This window comes from Ambystoma mexicanum, chromosome 1p (genome assembly GCF_040938575.1).
Source record: "Ambystoma mexicanum isolate Mex_15411 chromosome 1p, UKY_AmexF1_1, whole genome shotgun sequence".
NCBI lineage: Eukaryota > Metazoa > Chordata > Amphibia > Caudata > Ambystomatidae > Ambystoma > Ambystoma mexicanum.
In genome coordinates this window covers 824988952-825011883 of record NC_090921.1, presented here as the reverse complement: position 1 = coordinate 825011883, position 22932 = coordinate 824988952, and the positions used below count along the sequence as shown (strand labels likewise).

Below are 22932 nucleotides of genomic sequence, written 5' to 3'. Positions count from 1 at the left end.
CAAGCTCATTACCTGTCCCGGATGGTTTTGGTATTGGAAAGTATCAGGTTTACCTTTTTTGTTGATATATATATATAGCTGGAACCTGGCAGGGAGTGCTACTGTGCAACCATTTAAGCAAGGGAAAGTTATACTATGACTGAAACCATGGAAAGCTAAGGAGCAATAAGACTCCTTTTGGCTAGACTCCCCACTCTGTAATGACCACAAAGATCTTCACAAAAGTCTTAGAAACTAGAGGGGCTGGGGTAACAGAAGCCCTTCTTAGTAAGGGTCAATCTGACTGCATTCCGAGAAGACAGAGAGCACCTAATGTTCATGGCTTGGTTTGCTTGTTTGAAATAGGACAGAACTCAAGGCTGCCCAGTGGCAGTGCTATCGTGGGAAACAGAAAAAAGCCTTTGACATGGTGACTGGGGTCCTTTATGAGATGTAAGGAAAAAAAGAAGTCCCGCTCCACAAGCTCAATTATACATGTATGTGAAGAGTCCATCACTGGGTTAGTTATAAATGGATAATGGGTACAGCGACGAGGAAAAAGCCAGCGATGGCCCATTTCCCTGTTGCCCTTTGTCATTGTTTTGGAGCCATTGGCGATATAAATATACAAAGGCAAAGTTATTTTAGGATTCTGCTCAGTGGGAAGCCTGACAATTCTGCTTTATGCTGGTGATATTAGTCTTTATTTAGATTCTGCTAATGCATATTAAAACCAGTCGTACAAATAAGTGGTTGTGATGAATTGTCATCTGGCAAGGGTGTGAAAGCCGTGGCTTTTTTCCATTTATATTGAATAGTAAAATGATGTGGGTAATTCCATCTCTGAGAGGGAAATCAGATTCCCCTTTCATAAGCTCCATGCCATAAGCATAGTGTGCAGGGGTCAAGGACTAAACAAAAAGTGGGGGGACCCATTAAGATGCGCTATGAGATGTGACGTCACCAGAAATGAGACTATCAAGGTGAAATGTGCACATTTCATTCAATTGGCTTTGCATAACCATACAAACTGCAGAGGGGGAATGGCATCTGCCATTCATAAAATCAAAACACACAAAAAATCAAGAGAGGGTATTTTCTTCTCATAGTATTTTGAAAACGTTAAAAGGTGTGCATGTTTTAAACTCCAAGAATCAATGCCAATGTTTTCTCTGGGACCTGCAGTACTGAAATGTGATATTTCACCTTTCGTTGTTAGCTATTTTTCATTAGGGTACATAGTGCAGTGGTAAAGTGCCTCACCTGCCAGTTTGAGTTCCTTCAGCATCAATTCATAAATTCCAAAGAGGCAGTCAAATGTTTCTCCTTTTACACACTGCCTCTAAAATACCTGTGGGAGGCGTCGTCGGCCCTCAGAAAAAGTGGGTGGACTATGTCCACCCACGTGTACCCTCGACTTGGGCCCTGATAGTGTGCACTTGTATCCTGATGCATCAGTATTCTGATTCGAGGCACCTGCTCTACCAGTCGCACAGAGCAGGTTCAAAGGCCACAGCTGTCCTCATGACAGCGGCAGAGACACTTAAGAGTCTGCGGTTCAGGGGCTGCATTTAAAATATGCACCTGTGTTCCAGAAACTACATAACCCTGAAGAGGTTGTCCCGGTGGCACAAGAAATTGTAAATGTAAGCCATACCTGAGTTAGGGTATGGTGGTAAGCATCTTCCAGAGTTATCCCAGTCACATTAAATTGATCTCACACATGTGTCAGCCCTGTGGGCCCAGTTCAACTGTGAAAAGATTATGGGCCTCATCAGGAGGTTAGCATTATCCCAGTACTAATTGTGTCAGGATGCCGCCAACGCAAATACCGTTACTGCTACTCAGTCCAGCGCTAGTAGTGCTGGATCATGAGTAGCAGTAAGGCAGTAAATCCCCATTGCGTCGGCACTAATAGTGCCAAAAAATGCCCTCTCCACCGGCATATCCACTTCCAGCTCAGAGCTGGAGGAGCTGGAGGTGAATGTGTCCTGGCAGGGCCAAACTTGTGATTGGGCAACCCTTAAATGCGGTGGTAATAGCGTTAACATCACATTTAAGGTCTAATGCGCAACTGGTGATGAGGCCATATGTGTATTACTCCCAGAGCATGCCCCCGCCCCTCCGGTCCACTGACAGGACTAGCCTTGGGGGGTTGCTTCTCTTTGAACCTTTGTAGGGCAGGTAACACCCTTTCTCCCTGGGACAGCCACTCCAGAGGACACTGGCCTGGGAATAGGAATCAAAGGGCACACCCATTGATAAGGAGCCAGGCCTCACACTAGGGGGCTGAATTTCTAAAGACCATTGGGAAGGGGGCAGAGTTAAGGGAACTCTGTTCAAGAGAAGGAAACTTCCACCATTTTGAATCTCTCTGACTCTCTTTCTCTTTCCTGTCCCCTCCACTTCCTGTTACACCAGCACTTTGGGAGTTATGTCAGAAGGGTAAAGTCCACTCATTTCAAGAGCAGGGATCCGACCCTTTAAGCAGGGTAACTTTAGTCCAATCACCTGCTGATTTTTGCCTATTAAAGAAGTGGTCCCCCACCACTTCTTTGAATCTGGAATCATCTTGAACCATCCTGGAGATTTTGTTGGACCCTGTTTGAGAGACCAGTTCTGTCCCCTTACCGTCCCCAGGGACCATTGGGTATGATCTGCTGCTGGAGCAGGACCTACCTCTCTGCCAGCCACAGCCGTACCCAGGACCTCACCGTGTTGGAGGACCCCTGATGTTTTGTGCCAGCCTCCCCCGTGTTTGTGAGCCCAAGAACAAGGACCCATCTTGTCCCTGAGTCCCTGGAGTGGGCCTCACAGCAACGTAAAATTGGACCTGCTTCTGGAGAAAGTCCGCCTCACCGCCAGCCACAGTAGTAGCCAGGATTCACAGCATCTTGGGAGCCAAGACAGCAGGGATACTAGCATTTTTCACCATTGAACTGCTTGGAGCGTGTTGCAAGAATTGTTCAGCAAATTTGAACCAGAAGCACCATTCGTTGCAGCCTTTTGCTCTCTCCTGATGTTCGCATCTGTGCCAAAAATTCTGGTTCGGTGCTGCTGAACCACCAAGAACTGCAAAGAAGGTACTATTGACTGCTAGCTGTCCCTTGGTCCGTTTGTGGGCCCTAGAGACTGGTTAGGTCACGTTGAACGCGTTATGCTCCCAAGCACATATCCTTGTTCAAGAACATTGTTGCTTTTGCTTAACTTTCACCCCTGAATGCTGCCTCTACCATCTTTGCCTACTCTGTGTTCTTTCCTCGGGGGTGGGTTTTGTGTAATGTTTTTCAAATTAGTTAGTAGTGTACATTGTGTGTTTAATTAAAGTGTATATATTTTTATAGAACCTTGATTGGACATTCCTAAATTTTGGACTGTGTTACCTTGCTGTTTGGGTTTCTACTGAACCACTTTCGGACCCCTCTTAAGAGTATAGCCTTCCCTCAGTCCATGTTACCTCAAAAAACAAAGGAGGCATACATCTTGACTGTGACTGTTTTACCTTTATGATTGTGTTGGCTTTTCGTTTGTAAATGTGTGAGGGCTGAGTGGGCGTTTTAGCCTCTACTCACCCGTGTACTCCTTCAGGACAGAAGTCCATTCGTCACAGTGGTGCTCCAATCTTTTTTGCTGTCTATAAACAGGCAAATACTCCCTACAAAAAAAATATGGCGTAAAAATACTCCAACCAAAATCTTGGAATCAATCGGCATACAGGAGTGTTCCCCTGCTACCACCATCAAAGCTCCACACATATGTTCAGATCAGTTGTACCCAGTGAGCAGTGCCACCGGAAGGTGCACTCATATTTATTGCTACTTGATCTGAATAGCAATTTGCAAGATGTTTCTGAAATAGCAGAGTACACGATCATCATAATAAAGGCAAAGTAGTTTTACTTAACGCAGATAAGGAAAGTCTACCAGTAGAATTTAAGACTGGTTCACGGCACAATCAAAAGGATATCTTGATGATCAAGACTTCTTCTAATTGTGATATTCTTTAACAGATGAATTTGAAATCCCTGTGAAGTTCAGTAGAAAAATCACTTGAAGATTTGAATCTAAGAGGCACTTTGCCCTGGTTGGGCATCTATACTTAATCGGAAAGGTGATATTGACACAATGTTTTTTTCTTCTTCCAGACAGTGCCATGTTATTTGAATGATGGATTTGTTTCAATAATTAGGTGTACTTGAACATGATCTCCTTGGCATTTTGTTTAACATGACCTCTGAAAATAGTTGTAAAGAAAAAGAAAAAAAAAGGGAAAGATGAGAAAAATGTTGTAATAAAGTTACAGTATTCTTGAATAAATTACTTGACTGCAGTGTCTGCTTTTCTATGTGTATAATGCTGAGGAAAATGTTTGGGCTAGTTAGAAAAATTGGATTAGCCACAGAAAATTGGCAAGAATCAAACATTCAGGAGGATAGGGACTACTGCATTGTGAAATGTACTATTATTATTCTGCTGCATTAGATATGAGCTGACTTTTTGATACAACTCCCTACTATGCAGATTTGAGAACACATTGCTAATAAAGAAAAAATAACCTAAAGAGGGTCCTGTTTTTTCTTTTTAATCCTCTCACTTCCATTCTTCAAAGAAATAGATTCAAATGGAACCTAATGAAAATATTGATGAAGATTAAACAGAGAGAACCTTCTGATGTCGGGGTAACTATGCTTTGCTACAAATCTTTCCTATGACAGATCTTTAAAAAGTCTCTTTTGGTATCCGTACAATTCACAGACCTGGTAAATAATTAGCAATTTAAAAGCATTGAGAATCCACAGGAGATTTATGGCATAGGATACAGAGTAAATAGTTCTGTATTTAAAACTGCAAAATTTGTATGGGAAATTCCACTTGACATATTCAGGAAGCAAGGAAGACACAAATGGCCTGGTACCAACTTTCTCACCTGCAGAAAATCAAGCCCGTCATCCCAGAAAACAACTTCAGATCTGCTTTCCAAGCCGTGGTCCTCCCCCACCTGGATGGTGGCAATGCCCATTTGGAAGGCCTTCCGGCAACTACCCTCGCATCCCCGAAATGTGTCCAGCATTCTTCAGCAATACTCATTAAAGGACTCTGCAAATTCGACCACATCCCCCCAATTCTCAGCAAACTGCACTGGCCCCCACTGTAAGCCTGTATCATCTTCAAATCCTGTTGCAATATCTACAAGGCTGTCACAGTGAAGTCCCCAAGCCACATCACTGAGAAACTCAGCATTTCCAGAGGCCTGCAGTCCACCAAAACTCAGGAAATGTGCAGACTTAAATTACGACAGTGCAGTAAGGCTAGAACCAGAAGACAGGACTTCTCTGTCTACGCTCCAAGACTCTGGAGCCTCATCCCTCTCCACATCAGACTTGCCCAATCACTTCTACAGTTCAGGGAGAGCTGGAGACCTTCCTCTTCAAGGAATGGCTCCTCCTTAACACCTAGGCCCACACACCCTGCACTCCCCACCCTACCTGAGACTAATAGTGATCTGCTCCCCGCTGTCTTCCCCCCATAATGCCAATTGCCCACCCTCTCATGTTATCTCCCAGCTCCTTTTTCTTCTGCGTCCCTCGCTGTGTTCTTCCCCTATGATTGTAAAGTGCTCTGTTGCTTCATGAATAACGCTGGGACAAAGGGAGCTTATATCAAAATGACACGTGACACTTGAGAGTCTAAAAACAAGGAGACACGCCGACATCGAAAATGGGGAGCAGTCTGATCATTCCGTAACAGAGGAGTGGTGAAAAATAACTGACTCCCACTGGGAGGCAAATCTGAGGATAATACACATTAAGAGGAACTAGCGACTTTACCTTATACCAGAGAAAATAGCTAAGGTGTACCCCAGGGCTCAATGTCTCGTTTGGCAATGCCATCTTGGACCAGGGGGTTGGACAAATATTTTGGGATGTGCTATATGGACCCTAGGCTCTTTTGAATGCAAAAACATGAACTTTTCCACAATCTCCATCACAAAGAGACTGGAGAAATAATCTAAAAAATGTTGTGGGTTGAAAGAATACATTTTATTTGACAAATCAAAGTCAAACTAAAATATGGTTCAAATAAATTCGAGTCACAATGGGTTTTTTGCTTTTCTTGTTTCTGTTGCTGATAGTTATGCATTAGTCTCCATGGCTTAATTGTTTTGGTTGAATTTAAAATCCGACAACATGGCTGTGATGAAATATTTAACAATTTGTATATGTTAAATTTCAATAAGAAAATGAAAAATTAAAAGTAATAGGTATTGCTCTTTGTTTCACGCGTCTGTCTGTTCACTCGCCTTTATGTAATACATTTTATTTCAATTACATGCAAAAATATCAAGTCCTGATTTTCTCACTGTCGGATTGCTGAAAGGCTGAGTGAGCCATGACAGGTATCAGATCATGGGCTCTGCACCTTTCACATATTTTACATCTTTTCCATAAACTAAGTGAGCTATGCCACTCATCCGTCCACATTGCACACCTTCAGAATATTTGATGCATTTCCCGTTGCCATTTGGGCAGTGACCCCCTTGCTACTGTTTATCTGTGTACATGGAAATTGAGTTCTTAAAAAAACACTTCATACCTATCTAAGCACTCTTCATTTAGCAGATCTGGGAACTGAGGAGAAAAGTGATCAAGCAATTTGGCCAGGGTCACACCATAAGGTCAAGCAAGGAAGCTGGGACTTGAAGTTGACAGAAAATAATCAATAACAAACAGAAATATCGTGAGATTTGAAGGGTGATATTATGTAGATTCCTCTCCAGGTCCAGGCTAAGACTCCCCAGCTATGCGTGAGAATTCGGCAGCTCCAGTCTGCACATATCAGACATCAAAGCAGAGGGGGGTCTTTAAATACGGGAACTTTGGGCTCAATACAAGTGGCTTCCTTTTCGTGATCTTCTCAATTGAGCATCAAGTAAAAGAGAGCCTTATTTGGAAAGTTGAAATGAAATGAAATTATAGCTTTTTTATATCACGCACATACACAAGTGCTTCAGAGCGCGACCAGGCAAACGGAGGGGAACATGGGAGAACAACAACAAAAAAAGCAAACTTAAAAGGCCCAGTGACATTAATAACGTGCAAGTACGTGGGATAGGGAAAAGGGTGAAAGTGCATGGAAGGGGAGAAGTGGAAAGTGCAGAACAGAGGAGAGAACTAAATAAATATTAATAAGTACAATACATAAATAGATAAGGTGATAAACAGTGGTAGTGCAGCCAGCAAGTGGCAAGTGCTCGGTTAGTGAGATAGGGTAAATCAGATAAGTACAGAAGAAAAGTGGGTGGGGGCTGTATGGGTACAGATACAGGCCCCAGTGTAAGGGGTGGCCGGAGGCAGAGCAGGAGGGTGGCAGGGTGAGCAGGTACCTGGGCCCGACGGACAGAGGGTGGCCAGGTGAACGGTGCCGAGAGAGAGAAACAGATCAGCATGGGAGAAGTGGGGAAAATGCAGAGCTGAAGAGGAAGGTAATGAGGTGCTTCCGTAACCGGAGATGGTTCTCCTCAAGTTTCAAGGTGACAGGGAGGCTGTTCAAAGTGAGGCTGCAGCCAAAGACAGAGATCTACCCCCAGCACGTTTTAATGAACAACGACTGACCCTTTGGGAGTTAGAAGTAGAGGAGTGATGGGCTCGAGAGGGGAGGTATTTACAGAGGGATAGTTGAAGGTATTTTGGACACAGCCCTCAGAAGGCCTTGTGGACAATGCAGAGGGTTTTAAATGTAATCCTTGCATCCACAGGGAGCCAATGGAGGGATTTCAGAGCTGGAGAGATACAATCCCAGGGCATGAGGCCAAGGACAAGTCTTGCAGTCCTGTTCTGGATTAGTTGTAAAGGACGGAAAGTGGTAGGCAGGTAGATTTAGAAAGAGGCTGTTACAGTAGTCCAGTCCGGATAGTACCAGATATTGGGTGACACCGAGCTTCTGAGGGAAGGAGAGGAAAGGCAGAGTACCTCTGAGGAGGTGGAGTAAGCTGTTTGATTTTTTAGAGATGTCAGAGATGTGTGAGGAGAAGGACAGTGTAGAGTCAAAGATGACCCCAAAGTTCTTAGCCTCGTAGGTAGGGACAGGAGGGGGGAGGGGCAAGGGAGGCTGGCCAGAGAGTGAGGGGAAAGGATGGTGAAGGTGCACCAATAAGGAGGATCTCACTCTTGTTGGCATTTAGACAAAGATCATGGGCGGCACACCAATTTGAATGGCGATGCGGCAATCAGAGATGAAGGAAGGAGAGGAGGTGGCTGAAGGAAGCCTGAAAATGAGTTGGGTGTCTTCAGCATAGCACTGGAAATTTGAACAGAAAATGAAAATGCAGTAGGCGAGAGTTGCCAGGTATTGGTTGAAAAGCCATGACAAGAGGTTAGACCCCTGGGGAACACCACAGGTTGAGAGGGAGATGGAAGATAGGAAGGACCCAAGTTGTACCTGAGAGAGTCGATCAGAGAGGAAAGAGGTCAACTATGCCAGAGCCTGATCGGTGATAACCAGGTTGTCATAGAAATGGTTGAGCAGAGTGGTATGGTTGACTGTGTCGAAAGCAGAGGAGAGATCAAGTAGGATGAGGACAGAGGGAATGTTAGAGTCAAGGTAAGAGGGCAGGTCTTCACAGATGTTCAGGAGAGCAGCGTCTGTACTTCTGGCAGCTCTGAAGCCAGATTGGTGGTCATGGAGAGAGTTAACAGAATCAGAATGAAGGTTAAGCTGAGAGATGCCCAGCCTTTCCAGGAGTTTACCCAAAAAGGGAATGATGGAAATTGGGCAATGGTTAGCTGGACAAGAAGGATCAGCTGTGGGTTTCTTTAGGAGAGGATGCACAAGGGAGTGCTTCAGAGGGGAGGGAAGGATCATGAGGCAAAGAAGAGGTTGCAGAAATTGGCAAAGGCTGGAGCAAGGGTATCAATGTGGTCCTTAATGGTTTTAGAGGAACAGTGATGGACCTGTTTTGATTAGGCTTTCATAGATCTGACTTGTCTAGAGACCTCATCAGGAGAGAAAGGAGGAAAGGAGGAAAAAGAGGGAGGTGAGTAGGTGAAGGTGAGTCAGTAGGCAGAGAAGGAGAGTGGAGAGGAGGGGGAGTGGAGGGGAGGGTGAACAATATGTCCTGGGTTTTAGAGATAAAAACAGAGGCAAGGGCATTGCAAAGAGCCTGGGAGGCGAGAGGAGGGGTGGAGATTGCAGCAGGCTTGGTCAGCTTCTTACAGATTTTAAAGAGTTCAACCGAGTTGTTAGATGCCGCAGAGACGCGGGGTGGAATGTGGAATCTCTTCTTGGTGCGGACAGAGAGTCAGTATTGCCTTTGGAGCAGGCGGCAGGCCATTTGTCAGAGAATGAGCAAGAAGCCCTCCATTTTCTCTCGGCCTCCCTGCACTTACGTTTGAGTGTAGCAAGGTCAGAGTCATACCAAGAGTTGCACTTGGCTTTGGACTTCAAACGGATCCTCATGACAGGGGCAAGAGCATCAAGAGTAGCAGAAATAGAGGAGTAAAGCAGAGACAGGGCTGTGTCAGGGTGTGCCAGGGTATGAATCAGCCAGGAGTGGAGGGGGGAGAGAAAGTGGTGGCAAAAGCCTCAACTGGCACACGCTTCATGGGCCGGATGTCCAAGAAGGTGGGTGGCAATCTTGGGCTAGGCTTGGCTTGTGGGGAGGAGATGGAGAGATGGGAGGAGAGGAGACAGTGATCACTCCAGGAGAGATGAATCGTGAGGGGAATAGAGAGGGGGATGCCAGAGGAGAGCAAGACATCAAGTGAGTGACCAGCAGAGTGAGTCGGGTCAGAGGGGAGGATAGAGAGGGAGAGTGAATGGCAGAGGTCGTGAAAGAACGCAGATGAGGAACAGGGAGAATCAAGATGGATGTTGAGGTCACCAAGGAGGAGGAGTTGAGTGGTTGAGCCCAGGAGGGAGGAGGATAGGTCTGCCTACTCAGAGAGAAAAGAGGTGATTTGACCAGGGGGGGCAGTAGAGAGTAGCAACAGTAAGAGAGTGGCTAGGAGAGAGAGAGAGCCTGCAGACGAGGCATTCAAAAGAGGAGTAAGTCTGAGTGGGGATGATAGAGAAGGGAAATCCACTCGGGGAAGATCAGGGCTACACCCCCTCCGGCCCTTAAATGAAAAATGGCACCAAGCTTTTTTTCAGAACAGGGACGCGTCGAGCAGAACAATGAACATATCAATATTTGGTCAAATTACAAAATGGATTCAATGCTTGGACATAAGGTTTCCTATCAATTTTCTTTCTTCCTGTGTTTGTTTGTAAAGCATCTCCGTCCACACAAGTAAGACTTCAAGTGCTGCCTTTGTTGCTGTACAATGATGGATAGGCCCTCAAAAGATGCCACCTTCATTTGGCGATATTTTACCTGAGAGTAAGTAGTTATAACTGTATGCTGAATTCCTAGGGAGCAATGCGCTTCAGCCCCCAATGGCTGCTCCAAAGCACTGGCCTATCAAGTAGTTTACAAAATTCCCAGTAGCCTAGACCCAAGCCCTCTCAGATGCATCATCCTGTTCAGCAGTCTCCAGAATTCTCCATAGGATAGCCCGAATGGCTTTTCAGAGGCATCGGATGATCAAGTAGTTTCCAAAATTCCCAAAAGGCTAGCCTCAACCACTTCTCAGAGGCACCAACCTGTTGACTAGTTTCCAGAATTCCCTATAAAATAGACTCAACTCCTTCTCAGAGGTACCAGCCTGTTGAGTAGTTTGCAGAATTCCCTGTAAGATAGACTAAACCCCTTCTCAGAGGTATCAGCCTGTTATGTAGTTTCCATAATTCCCCAGAGACTAGCCTCAACAGCTTCTCAGATGCACTGGCCTGTTGACTAGTTTCCAGAATTCCCTATACGCTAGTCTCAACAGCTTCTCATAGGCACCGGCCTATCAAGTAATTTCAAGAATTCCCTGAAGGCTAGCAACTAGTACTTCCCAGAGGCACCAGCATGTTGAGTAGTTTTCAGATGTCCATGTAGGCCAGCAACAGTGGGCTCTCGATGGCACCAGCCTATCAAACAATCTCTAGAATGCCCTACCTGCAAGCCTCAAACTCCTGTCAGAGGCACCGGCCAGTTGTGCAGTTTTCAGATACCCCAATACTCCAGCTCCAATTGTTTTTGGAGGCTCTAGCTTGTTGAGTATTTCTCACATTTCACAGTGGGCAAGCTCAAGAGCCTCTCAGCGGCATGGGCCTATTAAGTAGTCTGTACAATTCCCTGTAGGTCAGACCCAACTGTCTTTTGGAGGCACCGGGCCTGGTGATAACTTTTCAGATTTTCAAGTAGGTTACCCGAAAGAACTCTCAGAGGCACCATTTGTTGAGTAGTCTGCTGAATTCCCTGTAGGCCAGTCCCAACTGTCTTTCGGAGGCACCATCCTGTTGATCATTTTTCAGATTTCCCATTAGGTAAGCCCCAAAGGCCTCTCAGAGGCACCATTTGTTGAGTAGTCCGTAGGGTAGACTGCAGATTTCCTCACTGACCAGCCCTCCTCTGCCCATTGAGTGCTCAAGGGTATAGAAATGTAGCACAACTTTGAAGTTATTGATTTATTTGATTGTGTATGGTTTAAAACACATGTTTACGATAAGAACAACACGATTAAAACAGTTCCTTCACAAATAAAATACATTTCTCCATTAAGACAATACACATATTATTCCTTACTAGTTTTTTTAAAAACATATTCCCCCTATACAAATTGACAGGCCTTTAAGAATCTCACCACCGCATGAGATAAAGCCACTGAAGTGCCACCCAGCATATTCCACCAAAGAGTCTCAGAATCCACATGGAATAAATCATAAAACATTTTTTCAAGTAGGCTACGTAATGGCAGCATGGTGGGACAATTCAAAAGTAGGGGATGTAAGTTCTCTTTTATATACAGGTGTCTACAGCATCTGCCATCGGCCAAATCAGGGGGGATGCCCTTCCGAACACACACTATTTACTATTTCATTTGTTAAAAGAACCTTAAAACAAAACCTCATAAAAGTTGGGCCCTCTACCCCCACCATCTTGTGAGGCCAAACCCCTCAGGGTCATTTTTGACTCTGCTCTCTCCTTCACCCCTCACATCAGGGTCCTTACCAAGAAGTCCCACTTACAGCTCCACCTCCTCAGAGGCATTCTTCCTTTTCTCACCTTCCTCCAGAAGCTCAATGCCACTAGAGGTCTGGTCCTCTCCAGGCTTGATTACTGCAACAGCCTCTGTCTCAATCTCCCTCTTTCCTCCCTGTGCGCCCTCCTGCTAATCTAGAATAGGGCTGAAGGAGGTATCCTTAGCATCAAGCACAGGGACTGTATCTGTCCTGCCCTGAAAGGCTCCCGGTGGCTGCAAAGATCAACTTCAAGACCCTCTGCATCATCCACCAGGCATCTGGGGCCTGGGATCACACTATCTACAACTTTCCCTCCCTAAATACTCCCCTGCTAGAGCCCTACGCTCCTTTAACTCCAACTCTCTTAACAGTCAAACACTTCTCCAAGCACAAATTGGGGGGCAGTTACCTTTTCTTGGCTGGAGCCTCCCTCTGGAAAAGCCTCCCTGCCCCTTTCAGACTTCAGCCGGACCTCCTCAAGGTTCAGAAACTGCTAAAATCTCAGCTCTTCTCTACCTCTTCCCTCTTTCACCCCACTGCAGCTATGACTGGTGGCCTGATCGTCATGAATCCCACAGGACCCCAGGCCCTTTCTCCCAGTCAACAGCACCCCGCCACCCACTGCACTGCCCCTTCCCCTGCACTTCCCCCAATGCACTTGCACGGCCAAATGCCACAAAGCCAAGTAGGACCACGACTGTTATTATTGTTTTGCCACTGTTATTATTTCCCCTGTTCCCTTCCCATTTGTAGTGCTTTGAAACACAATTCTGCTGTATAAAGCACCTTACAAATGCTTAATAAAAATAAAACAAATAAAAAGGAATCCTCACCCGCATATCGCGTATGGGTAAAAAAAAGATACGCATATAAAGTATAATTCCCAGAACCTCCCTCGTCTGAATCCAATCCTGTAATAGTATAGTTGTTTTGACATTTGCCGGGTTCTCTATCAATACCTCCTTAGATAATTCCAACCTAGACAACAGGGTTAGACAGTAACCCTTAAATTTACACAGGTGTATACCCGATCACACAGGCTGAGCACTGGTCAAGCCCGAACACAAAGCTCTTACTGGAGAACACTGCAACCCTAGCTCATGCCGGATGGCTGCCAGCGGAGCACATGCGGGGGGGTGAAATAAGGCACTCTTCTCCACAGCAAAGCTTCACAAGAACCCATGAAGCAATTTGGTCACAACTTTCCCAATGGAAGATTTCAGCATGGGTGGCATGGAAAATGTACCATATTTGGCATTAATCTTGACCATCTGTGCAGCCAACATTTTAGTTTTCTTTCAAGAATATCTCGGTGGTAAAACTTAATAGGATGCGGTGAAATTGGAAATCCCAAAGTACCTAATGTTATCTGTGATGGCCAATCTCGTGTTATTAATGTGCCAAGCAAATTTGCATTTCTTTACCTTTTGGCAGAAATTCAGCAGATGGGTCTTAGAGGGATACATTTGAAATCTGTTAGCCTCCATATAAAGAGCAAAAGTGGCAATTAACCGCTGCAACCCAAAAGGCGTGCAGTCAAATAAAACAAAATCGTCAGCATAAATCATCCAGGCGAAGCTCCCCGATTTTAGGGAGTAAAAAAGACACTCTCATTAAGGTCTTGCGAATATCGGCAACATATAAGTCAAAAAGGCAAGGTGCCAGAATGCACCCGTGCCAGAGGCCATTTCTAACAACCGCCTGCCTTAACACAGTCCCTTTGTTATTGAACCTAACCTGGACCGTGGTCCCCTCAAGAAGACAAATCAGGATTTTCAACAGACCTGGTGGCAGTCCCCACCTATTCAGTTTCGACCACAAAATGTCTCGATCCACAAAATCGAATGTGTTAGATAGATCAAAAGAAACCGAATATATGGGCAAAGCCTTCTTCCCTAAGCAACGCCCACCTAGTGCCTTCCTGGTTGCTGCTCTTTTTCCCCGCTTAGCAAGCCCCTCCCACCTAGTGCCTTCCTGGTTGCCACTCTTCTTCCCTACTTAAGGAGCCCTCTAGCCTCTTTTCCTTTGCAGATGGGGAGCAGGTGCAAGTGGATCTTGGTCACCTGGCCTAAGCCCCGCCCACCTGGCACCTTCCTGGGTGCTGCTCTTTTTCCCCACTTAGCAAGCCTCGCCCACCTGGTGCCTTACTGGTTGCCGCTCTTTTTCCCTACGTAAGGAGCCCACCGGCCTCTTTTCCCTTGCAGATGGGGAGCAAGTGCAAGTTGATCTAGTTCACCTGGCCTAAGCACCCCCCACCTGATGCCTTCCTAGTTGCTGCTCTTTTTCCCTACTTAAGGACCCCCCATCCTCTTTTCCTTGCAGATGGGGGGCAGGTGCAAGTGGATCTTGGTCACCTTGCCTAAGCACTGCCCACCTGGTGCCTTCCTGGTTGCCGCTCTTTTTCAATATTTAGCACCCTCCCACCTGGTGCCTTCCTGGTTGATGCTCTTTTTCCCGACTCAAAGAGCCCTCCAGCCTCTTTTCCTTTGCAGATGGGAGGCAGGTGCAAGTGGATCTTGGTCACCTGGCCTAAATCCTGCCCAACTGGCGCCTTCCTGGTTGCTGCTCTTTTTCCCCTCTTAGCAAACCCCGCCCACCTGGTGCCTTCCTGGTTGCTGCTCTTTTTCCCTACGTAAGGAGCCCTGCAGCCTCTTTTCCTTTGCATATGGAGAGCAGGTGCAAGTGGATCTAGGTCACCTGGCCTAAGCACCGCCCACCTTCTTAGCCCTTCCTGTTCTTAACTCTTAGATCAAGGGCATCTTTCACCTGGCCATCCAAAGCGAAGGGCAGTTGAAGAAAAGGGCAATTCCTGTTTGGACCTGTTTGGACCAGGAGGATCCAGGGCCGAAACCCCTGCTCAGGCAGCAGGTAAGGATGCATCAACATGTGTTTCCTCCCTCTGTCCCCACAGTCCATCCCCACCCCTCTGGTCCCCCTGTGATGTTCCCTTGTGCCCCCCCTTCTCGCACACAGGTGTTGCCTGTTTTGGTTGATGCTTCTACCCTGCTCCCCCTCACTCCCTCCAGCCTACTTCTGCAGGAGTCTGTCCTTATACATTCTGGTTTCACCATCACCGTTTTGTGGCCAGTGATGGATTTGAATTTTATGGACTTCATTGATTCATGTTGTGTCACCCTTCCTCATGGTGGCCCTGAATCATGCTTTTCCCGTCTTCATCTTGTATCCTGGCTTGCAACATTATGCGTTACTACTGACTTCTGCAATTGTATTCACTCTCGCCTCTTGCTTCTTCACTCTTTTTGACTGCTTGCTCTCTTTTCCTATCTCCTCCCCTCCTCCCCTTACTTTCTTCTATGCACTTACTCTATCAGAATTGTCCCTGAACCTAGTATAATAGCAACCTTGTCTGTCTCCCCCCCCTCAATTTACTTGTTGCCCCCCCAGCACTATCTGAAATGTCTTCAGGCCTAGTACGATAGTCGCTTGTTTTGTTCCTCCACTCCCTTTCTGCACCCCTCTCCCTCACCTTTTGTTTTCTCCCGCTCTACCAGAAATGTCGTCAGGCCTGTTACAGTAGTCACCTGTCTGTTTCCATTTCCTTCCCACTCTCCCCCTCCCTTATCTATGTCTTAGCTCTTGCACTATCTGAAATGTCGCCAGGCCGAGTACAATAGTTAATTTCACATCCTTACTGTTCATGGCCTGTAAGAATGTCATTGTATTTTCCCTTGTTCCCTCCCTTGCCTTGACGCGCTTTGAAACACACTGTGTATAGACGCTATATAAATTATCATATCACATCATATCCCCCATGGCAACTTCTGAATGCAGCCCGACCGGAAGCCATTGCAGTCCGTTGTCATATTACTCCTGAAACCTGGCTGATATATACTCAGCAACCCAATTTCCCTGGCCCGGTCCTCCAATTTATATCAGAATAATCCAGCAAAAATGTTCTAATCAACATCTAAAAGAGTAATCGGCCGAGAATTGCATGGCATTGATACATTGCTCTTGCTCTTTTTATGTATGGGAATCACAAAGGCGTACTTCCATGAGTCCGGAGTCCGCTGCCTACAGAAATATCCCTAAATAACATATACAATGCGCTTGACCACATGGCAGGAGAGTATTTGAATAATGTTGGACAGTAAATTTGGCCCACCAGCCCTTGACCTACTAGATCGCCCAATGATATCCTCTATATTGAGACTGTATGACTCTGCATAACATCAGAGTCCTATGGAATTGGAACTTTTGCGAACCAATTGCAAACTGTACACAGTGACTTACTACTGTTTTTGTACTTATGTTAACAATCCATTCTCCATTAAGAGGTTTATGTTTCCTATGATATATGGTGTGAAATGTATGACATTGGATAATTCTTGACTATTATTTCACACAACTGTAGATTTAATACTTGTTTTAACAATTTAATTTTGTGTTTTGATTAAAAATGTTTTTTTTTTTAGTGGCCGTATTTCTTTAGCGTACACTGTAACCTTTTTCAGAGGTCCTGTTCATTTTTGTTCTATTTCTCCTATCTTTTTGTCTATCCTACCCCGGATGAGATAGAACTAGACACTAGTGACGTTAGGTGTCGTCAAGTGTCTACCCGGGGATTCCTCGCTCCTTATTTTGATATCCTCTATATCCTCATACGTGAATTCAAGGCACCATTTACAACTTACCCGGTTGCCCCCCACGGAGGATTTCTGCCCAGGGTTCCCCTAAACTTCGAAGTTATACATTTCTAACCTACTTGCCCCCGTTCCCTTTCCTCCCCAGGGGAAGGCGTAGCTGCAGATGTTGCCAGAGGAGAGCCAGCCTCATCTGTCGCGGAGCCTGGCGCGAGCCGAGGCCAGCATCTGTCGCGGGCCAGGCCCAGCGAGACATCATATCACGGGCCGAAGTGCCCGGGAGATAACTAGTGACGTATATTTGGGGCTCGGAGCCTTGTCGGGGGCCATGCAAATGGGTCATGAAACACAATTTTGTGTGTGTTACAGGCCTTTGACACACGCCTTGGGTGCACAGCAACACATAATAGGATCGCAAGCTCGCGTTTTAGGCGATCAATATTCACTGTAATATGCAATGTAATGTAAATAAAACGTGTACGTTAAACGACTCATGTTTTATGCCTCCATTTGATGAAAACGGAAGGAAGCCCCTGCTTCGCCAACAGTCAGCCATGCCTGTCTCACCTGCTATATTCCAAAGCATGCCCCTTGTTTGTACCAAGAGGCCCCGTGGCCTTTATATATATATATATTTATTTTTTGTATTAAAAAGCAACACTCAAGACCTGGTTCTTTAGAGACAATCAACTCGATCTATACCGACTCTATACATTACCATAAGCGGCCCCACACGGCCAGCCGGTAAGTAGGCCCTACAGGATTAGTGTCTGCAGCCACCACAAGGAACCTGCGGCCCGCTGGGCTGGATCCTGCCAGGGCCGGCTCCGCCTTTCATCCGCCCGAGGTCAAAGAAATGAGTACCGTTGGTAATAAAAACACCTACTACTTAATGTAAGTATCTCGCGGCAATACGGTCCGTGGCGAGCGCTGCGCCAATGGGTGCAGGCGACGAAGACGATGCTGGGCTGTAATTAGGCGCTTAAAGGGGGAGTCGCTGGCCACGCGACCTGATTATTAGCGCGTTCTGCGGGGGGGAGGGTGTTCATTTCTATCATCGAATGAACACAGATACGCTGATGGTGTGTAGCCCACCATCCAGGCGGCGGTCTCTGCGGAGTGCACGGCGATGTCGCAGGTGGACACGCCAGGCGCAGTGAGGCGGGCACAGAGCCGCAACAATATAGCGCTCCGTTCCAATCCCCACATGGTGCGGAGCGCTGCAGCGTTGCCTGTGACCACTTGCCTAAAAAGAGGGCTGCTCCCCCTGGGCATTGGCAGATGTACCCCCCTCCGTGTTCCTACCCCGGCAGCCGCAGGGCGGGATGTCTGCCTTCGGCGACATGTGATCGGAATACAGCCCCCGCATCTAGGGCAGAGAGGCGGTGCACGGGACCGTCTGCCACGGGGAGGGCTTGCTCGAAATTCAGCCAGACCAGGACGGGTTCCAGTGTGTCCAGGCATCAGCGGGGAAGGAAAGAGACCTACCTGCATATCTAATCCATCCACCTACCCATCGGTCGATCTACGATCTATATATCTCTCTGTCTGATTATCTGATCTCGGAATCTATCTCCATATCGATCAATCTATCGATATAGCTCACCCTGCCTGCCTATCTAATGCATCTACCTATCGATATATATGTTTATCAGTCTATTGATCAATCTATCTACATCGCCCTGCCTCTCTGTCTACCTGTCTCTAGATGTGCCCTTCTATGTGTCCCTGCGAGTCCGCCTCTCCCACCCTCTGTCCATCTCTAGGCAATGCGTTCTGTGTGTGTATCCAGCTGGCCATGTATCCCTCGACCACCCCCGGTCTTTCTATATGATGTTTCTAAATATATAAATAAATGCAGACACACACATATATATATACATATATATATATATATATAGGTCTTCCATGTCCTTTGTCCCCCTCTCTGGCGGGTATCCCCCTCTTTCTGCACACACACACAGACGCAGAACACCACACACTACCAATGACCGGAGAGTGCGCCTACCCCGTGCTGCTGCTCCTGTCTTGTTTCTGGGGCGAAATCCCTTGATAAAGGCTTGTAGGGAGCGTGTGTCCTGCTTAGAGTGTCTCGTGGGAAATGGATATTTTCTGATAGTCTAATATGCATCACGTTTAGCGGATCATAAGATGAGTAGAGTTATAGAGTATGTGAATCATGATTGTGTAACATGATATATGATTATGCATATATATATATATGTATATGATGAATATGGCTATATATAGCTACATATACACACATGTGTGTATATATATATATATATATATATATATATATATATATATATATATATTTTAATTTTTTTAATTTATTTTAGTATTTGTATAGCTAGCGCGCTACAACCCAAGGGCATAGAGGCGCTGAGAAGAATATGTATGCAGGCTTACTTAAGGGTTACAAGATAGCGGCCCAGTACAATGGATAAATATATATATATATATATATATATATATATATATATATATATATATATATATATATATATACACATACATAATATATAGCCATATTCATCATAGACATAACTCCGGGTATAGATTTGCGCTGCGAGGCAGCGGCAGGTGGGCGCTCTACAGCTACCAGCATCATTCTAACCTGCACTCAGGTGTCGGCAGTAGCGGTGGTTCAGTGATTGCGCTGCGGGGTGTATGGGCGGCAGTGAGAGTCGGCACGGCAGGACTAGTGCCCTCATGGGCTGCACCAGGTGCTGCTGTGGTACGGGAGGTGCAGCCGGCGGAGCGAGAATAGAGCCATCCCTGTGCCACCTCTAAACCTGGGCACGGTTTACTGAGATGGTGCGAGCATCTTGGTTATTGCCCACAGACGCGCGCATTCGTTGACTGCACCCCACCAGGACCCACTGCGCCCCATTGCGCCCCACTGCGCACCAGGACACACTGCCCCCCCCTAGCGTGAATGAAGGGCGCGATGCCCCCCTTCGGTCCCCGAGGGCTGAGCTGCTGGCACAGGTGTGGGCGCAGTCGTCCCTTGGAAGCACAGTACCTGGTCGCCGAGGTCCGCCTTCCTCTGGGCTCCACGGGGCAGCGCCGGCTTCTCGCCCCGAGCACAGCCTCCTGCATCCCCAGCGTCCAGCACCGCCAAGCTCTCATGCCTCGCCACGGTGATATTTATAGGCGCAGGCGACTATATTTACCAAGGTGCCCGTGCCTATGCAGCATGGCATATAGCGCCCGAATTAGAGACCGAAATGGGGGACTATACGCGCTCCTGGGCTCTGCATCGCATCTGCTCCCCCGGTGCAGCCCTGCAGATCTGTGCCCGCGCTCCGGAGCCTTGCAGTTACTGTCACAGACTGAGCAGCCCTCCGAGACCCACGGCTGCTATTTTTAGCTCCTTTCCCATAGAGCAGAACTAGATATTCCATTAAAATACACAGTCATAACACTGCAGCACTATACATAGCGCGGGGCGCCTTCCCTCCAGCAGACCCCGGCCTCCCCACTCCGCGGCCCTCCCCTCCCCGGCTGCGCGTATGAGTTATGCCGAGTCCCGGGCGCCTTATTAAATGAGCTATCTGATGCTATCCCCCACTTCGCTTGGAGGGCCTGCAGACGCGATTCGACGACGCGGGCCTGTCGGCAGGCGCACCAGCGTGGCCTGACCGAGCGGATGCTGGAAATTAACCTCTTCTTCCCGTGCAGGCGGGCATTCCTCTGCACGGCCCGCGCCCTGATGCCGCGCCACTTACCTGCGCCTTCTTCGCATTCCACCATCCTGCGCGCAGAGGCGTTGCTGGGGGCGTGGGTGGGGGGGGGGGGGGGCGGCGAGGAACTATAGCCCCGGGTCTTTTGGATTCAGCCCCGGATGGCACGCATTCCACCATCCTGCGCGCAGAGTCGTTGCTAGGGGGGCCGAGAAACTATAGCCCTGGGTCTTTTGGTTTTAGCCCCGGATGTGCACGCATTCCACCATCATGCGTGCAGAGGCGTTGCTAGGGGGGCTGAGGAACTATAGCCCCGGGTCTTTTGGTTTTAGTCCCGGATGTGCACGCATTCCACCATCCTGCAGGCAGAGGAGTTGCTAGGTGGGGCTGAGAAACTATAGCCACGGGTCTTTTGGTTTCCCCCCATGGACACGCGTTCCACCATCCTGCACGCAAAGGCGTTGCTAGAGGGGGCTGAGGAACTATAGCCCTGGGTCTTTTGGTTTTAGCCCCGGATGTGCACGCATTCCACCATCATGCGTGCAGAGGCGTTGCTAGGGGGGCTGAGGAACTATAGCCCCGGGTCTTTTGGTTTTAGTCCCGGATGTGCACGCATTCCACCATCCTGCAGGTAGAGGAGTTGCTAGGTGGGGCTGAGAAACTATAGCCACGGGTCTTTTGGTTTTCCCCCGATGGACACGCGTTCCACCATCCTGCACGCAGAGGCGTTGCTAGAGGGGGCTGAGGAACTATAGCCCCGGGTTTTGGTTTTAGCCCCGGATCTGCACACATTCCACCATCCTGCTTGCAGAGGCGTTGCTAGGGGGGCTGAGGAACTATAGCCCCGGGTCTTTTGGTTTTCCCCCGGATGGACACGCATTCCACCATCCTGCACGCAAAGGCGTTGCTAGAGGGGGCTGAGGAACTATAGCCCTGGGTCTTTTGGTTTTAGCCCCGGATGTGCACGCATTCCACCATCATGCGTGCAGAGGCGTTGCTAGGGGGGCTGAGGAACTATAGCCCCGGGTCTTTTGGTTTTAGTCCCGGATGTGCACGCATTCCACCATCCTGCAGGCAGAGGAGTTGCTAGGTGGGGCTGAGAAACTTTAGCCATGGGTCTTTTGGTTTTCCCCCGGATGGACATGCATTCCACCATCCTGCGTGCAGAGGCGTTGCTAGGGGGGCTGATGAATTATAGCCCCAGGTCTTTTGGTTTTAGTCCCGGATGTGCACGCATTCCACCATCCAGCAGGCAGAGGCGTTGCTAGGGGGCCTGAGGGACTATAGCCCCGGGTCTTTTGGTTTTAACCCCAGATGGAAGCTCAGGAGTTACAACCAAAAGACTAGCTAGCACCAGATCCAGACATTCCTGACATTAGCTTAGCCCCAGATCTTTCCCAGACCTAGTAGCAACAACTGGGTCTGCAAGCAGTGGGGGCTCAGTTGATGAAAGAAATGGGGAGAGATGGCTTGTTGGTTATAATTGTATTGTAATTGGTTATTTATAACCTGCTTAATACCCAGAGATTTCTAAGCGCGTATCCGCGGATTGAACCTGTGTTGCTTTGGGTCATCTTGCTTCCAAGACGAGCACGTTTCCCCTGCGCTATCCTCTGAAACCTAGGCCCAATTTCAAGGGGCATCACACCCTTCATTCACAGCGCCACCTGGGTGACAATGCAGCAAAATGGGGCGCAGTGGGTCAGGTTGTAGTATTTGTATTTTGTGTTTATTAGTTGTATCGCGCACAGAACCATCAGGTAGCTGGGCGCTTGAAATACTTGGGGTTACGTACAAGGTAAGGCAGAGTACATTTACAATAAGCGGCAGTGGCAAGAATAATTACAGAAGAATTACAGAAAGGACCCTGGTTACAGAGGGGTCAGTGCAAATTAAAGTACACTTAGGACCGTAGTACAAGAGTAAAAAGGTGGTCGTGATGGCCTACGGTGGAGAAGGTGTGTTGCTCAGCCATTCTTTTATTTTAGCTTTGATGGTGATGAAGGAGGGTTCTTGTCTGAGGGGAATGGGAAGGGAGTTCCAGCGTTTGGCATCTTGGGCAGGGCAACTGGCTCCTCCTGCCATCTAAAGGTTGAATTTAGGTACAACGAGGTTGTGCAGCCAAAGCGTGCTTCGATGGTCAGAATTCTGTCGGCCTTAGTAGAAGGCGCCTTTTTAACACAAATAACATAACATTGCCACTCGGCGCTGCACATCAGAGCTTAGTAAAATAGCGTTACATACCACGCAGCACAAACCACTTTGTGTCTTGTTACTTGCATAACATGTGTGACTTTGGCCCTATTCTGGTGTTTATTTAATGAATCTCGAATGAGAATAACACTGAGCAACTTTTGCAGGATCCCAAGCAGCGGCCTGCAGGCTGTACACAGCCCAGGGGTAGGGGCTAAGCCCACTGAGGTATGTAACACGTCTACTGAGAGTCTTCCAGGATTTGCAAGGTTAGGCTAGCCTGTTCGCTAAAACCTTTGATAACCATTAATGATATGACACTTCCAGGGATGTGGTTCAGGTAGTGCTTAATTTGTGTGT

The 22932-nt window shown here is 47.5% G+C and overlaps 1 protein-coding gene across 1 annotated transcript in view; it reads right to left on the bottom strand.

The window, feature by feature from the left end:
• The window catches only part of ANKRD34A (ankyrin repeat domain 34A), a 262569-nt gene extending 242463 nt beyond the window's left edge, over window positions 1–20106 (bottom strand). Inside the window, exon 1 of the mRNA XM_069652615.1 lies at window positions 19719–20106. The gene's annotated coding sequence lies outside the window, so the exon portion shown is untranslated. The remainder of the gene's footprint in view (window positions 1–19718) is intronic.
• Between the last annotated feature and the right edge of the window lie 2826 nt (window positions 20107–22932).